This window comes from Manduca sexta, unplaced genomic scaffold, assembly GCF_014839805.1.
Source record: "Manduca sexta isolate Smith_Timp_Sample1 unplaced genomic scaffold, JHU_Msex_v1.0 HiC_scaffold_2345, whole genome shotgun sequence".
Lineage (NCBI taxonomy): Eukaryota > Metazoa > Arthropoda > Insecta > Lepidoptera > Sphingidae > Manduca > Manduca sexta.
In genome coordinates this window covers 1-3,856 of record NW_023593300.1, presented here as the reverse complement: position 1 = coordinate 3,856, position 3,856 = coordinate 1, and the positions used below count along the sequence as shown (strand labels likewise).

The following is a 3,856-nucleotide window of genomic DNA, read 5'->3' as shown; positions in this document are numbered from 1 at the left end:
AATTGATCTGTCAATTGTATACTTTTCCGCACGTGTATCGTGAAAACATAGTCTTGTTTACAAAAACAATATGATGGTAATATTGCATTTCAGTTCATCCTAAATCCATCGCAGTCATGATAACAGCCGTTTGGTAGGTTTCTCACAAATTAATCGTCACACAAGGTTTTATAATAAAAACCACATAAACTGATTTTCACAACCTACTGTAAAGTTAATCCATTCACTGATAAAAGTCACATACAAATTTTCTAAAGAGAAAGAAGGCACCGAAAACGTAATGACGCGAAATGCAAGTACATGCAATTCTGAAACGCTTGATGCGGCCTTCCTATTGGTTGATAATCAGACCGCCATGTCGTTTTCGTAAATTGTGGTTATTGAATTTTTAAAACAATCGGTGTTCTGTTTCCGTAAAAAATAATACTCAGAGGTTATATTTTGATGAAATATTAACATCAACTTAGGACTTCAATTTCGTCATACTGATAAAACTGTTGTTAGTTATTACTGGAGGGAGCAGTAATCGCACAGAGCACTCGGTTGTCGGCCATTTTCTATTTTGAAAAGTTTATCAATAGAATTACTTTTTTTCAGTAGTCTTAATGATTTGTCATTTAAATAGGGTCAAAATCCTTTCTTTAAATTTAAGTATCACACGGCCACTACATAACTTTCTTATAATACGTAGTAATATTTCCGAAATATTAAGTTGTAGATGCCGGAAGTTAAAAAGAGCTTTGTCTATGGCGACACATTGATTTTCCCTGTTACCAACATTAGGTAAAGTTATACCTAAGGGCTCAGAGGACCTCAGACAGAGAGCAGAGAAAACTTTGACTGCTGCTCTGAGGACTGCTGTATAGTTCTTATTCAGTCTTACGATGCTGGATTTTTCAAGCCCAGCCGCAAAGCGCAACACACGATTTTGTTAACAATGTTTGACATGAATCTCATTCATAAAGTGCTTATGACTTATTATTGGTGCCTTGATTGGTGCCCTTTATATATTTCGATAGAACAAACGTAGTGATTATATTCTCTTTGGATAGAACTCGCAAAACGAGCTTATTGTGATTAATCATGTCATTTTAAAGATCTTTGTTATTATTTATTAATTAAAAAAAATAAGTCCAAAGCTTGATTTTTAATGACATTATTATATTATATTCCCATGTTTTTGTATATTCTCGCCCGTAACTTGAGCGCCAAAAATGTAGGGAACGAATGCTCAAAGCCGTTTGCTCTGGGGCTGGCCTTAAATTCTTTTTACTTAATAGCCCAGTGAAATTAGGTAAAAAAAGGGGTCAACCTCGGAATGAGAGATAATAAGCTGGAAATTGGTAAAAACCTTTGTTTTGTCGCCCTAAATATTGTCTCAAAAGTCACAAATGCTATTGTGTCCGCGTCTTATGATATTGAAGGTCAAGGTCACAAAAACGATTTCTCGCGAATATTTCGATTCCTATTGCTTAAATGATATTTTCACCTATCATCAAAGTTGTAGAGTATAAAATTCTCTACAACTTTTGTCTAAATTTTTTTTTATACCATCACCCGTTTTTGTGGTAGAGCGCGAAGAGTGCGCAGCGTACAGTCATATATGAGCTAATGCAGGGTCAAGCGTGAGTTACGGTTATCAGTACGTTGTATAAAGTCAATTATTGACAAAAAAATTATAATTATTAAGCAATGCCCATTATTTCTGTACTTATTATTAATTATTTATTTGCTTAGTAATTATAATTTTTTTGACAATAATTGACTTTATACAACGTACTGATAACCGAAACTCACGCTTGACCCTGCATTAGCTCATATATGACTGTACGCTGCGCACTCTTCACGTTTTTGTGACCTTTGACCTTTAATATCTTAAGACGCGGACACAATAGCATTTGTGACTTTTGAGACAATATTTAGGGCGACAAAACAAAGGTTCTTACCAATTTCCAGCTTATTATCTTTCATTCCGAGGTGAAACCCCTAATATGACTGGGTTATAATTTCTATTAAAAACACCAACAATGGTTGTTTTTTTACAATTTTAAATAATCATGGTGTTTCACAAAAACTTATTTTTTGTATGTCGTGGTCGCATGGAGTAAACAATTGCTACGTTTATCTGGAAAACTTATATAAGCTTTCCCTCAAAACTAGAACAAGTATCTGAGATTTTGTGTTTGCGTCTCTACCAAATACAAAATGACATTCCAAATATGTAAGTCTTGGCTTATGAATAGTGCCCACTTGCTGGACCGATCGTGTTATATCTTTGGTTATAACATTTCAGTCGAAGAGAATATAACCACTACGTAAACAGTCGCTTTATGAGCCGAAACACTTTTCCATCTCGGTACGGGCGTCGGAATAATAATAATTTAAATTACAAAATCAAATAATACGGCAACAATATTATTTAAAGTAATCGATAAAAAAATATCGATTAATTGACATTGGTTTAATATTTCACATCCCTACCTCAAATAAGAACGACTTTTGGATCAAAAATCGAATCTATTCGCATTTCACTGTGTATTTTGGGTAAGAGAACCACGTCAGTATATTACAGTTTTTAAAGATACAATGATGTACCATATGAAGAATATTATTAATCATGACGAAGATATAGCATTACCGAAATGCATGTACCAAATAAAAAATCCGATCAAATTGCCAAAGGACGACGAAATCAATATCAATATAAACGTCCAGGTTATCAAATTTCTTAAGGTTCATGTCAATAAATATTTTATTATGTGTACAATGCTAGATAAATTATGTTTCATTATTTTATATCATTACATATATAATATGCATAATATACAAATTGGTAGATACCTACCAGGGAAAGGACGTACGCACAGTATGTGCACTTACTCTAATTTTAATAATGATAATATATATAATATATAATTTTATCTTTCTGTACCTATTCCCTATTTACTCTAATACTAACAGCTTAGCTAAATGTAGTATTTTTATTTGTATTAAATGACTATAAATGAAAATATTCCATAATTATGGATATATTATTATAATTTATTGTATATTATATTTATATACATAAAAGTCAGGTAGGAATCATGCATCTTCCTAAAAATTTACTGCTTTTGTCCTTATCAAAATTACGCTGATTGATTCTGGTGGTAGGATATTTGTATACATTTGTATAACAACCACCATAAATAAGTTGTTGGACCCATCAAAGTGACCCATAATTTTATAAGGTTCTGGAATATCACCCTCTGTAGTTTCAAACAGGTCTGCATAATTATGTCAACTGATAATCATCTCCTGTAAGTCAACACTGTATCTGGACTCCACTCCACTTTATCAGATGCAGTGTGATCACTTTGCCTTGCCCAAATATAAAAATAAATTTTATAATTAATAAAGATTTTTTCTAAAAATATAAGCATTTGTTGGTTCTAATGTTCTTCCTGAAAAGTTTCAATATACAGTTATATGTTTTTTTTAAACAGGAGCCAAATAAGAAGATGGCTGAATTGGAACAGAGACAAGATGAACTTTTAAAGAAATTAGATTTCCTGTATGAGAGAATTAAAGCAATAAGTTCTAACTGTAAATCAAGTGGCAGTGTTAACATCACTCTTAATAAGAAAACCAAACCTGTAAGTATTTAAGCTTTGTCAAAAAATCATAATTATTTTTGTAGGTTTAGTATCTCTTTAGTACAGATACACCAGGTTCAGGTATTTTGTTACTTTAGTTTTAAGGGTTGTTGAGCTGTTAAACATAGGAATAGTGACTATAGTTGTTCATAATAAATGAGATTTTCTTACTGAAGGTCATTATTTTCAGAAGAAATTCTAATTTTTATGAAACTCTTGTA

The 3,856-nt window shown here is 32.0% G+C and overlaps 1 long non-coding RNA gene across 1 annotated transcript; it reads left to right on the top strand.

Moving 5' to 3' along the window:
* The first annotated feature begins 2,485 nt into the window (after nucleotides 1-2,485).
* Nucleotides 2,486-3,627, top strand: LOC119192095. Its single transcript, XR_005113576.1, has 2 exons — nucleotides 2,486-2,733; nucleotides 3,486-3,627. It is a non-coding gene; the product is annotated as an uncharacterized LOC119192095 (long non-coding RNA).
* Nucleotides 3,628-3,856: the final 229 nt, after the last annotated feature.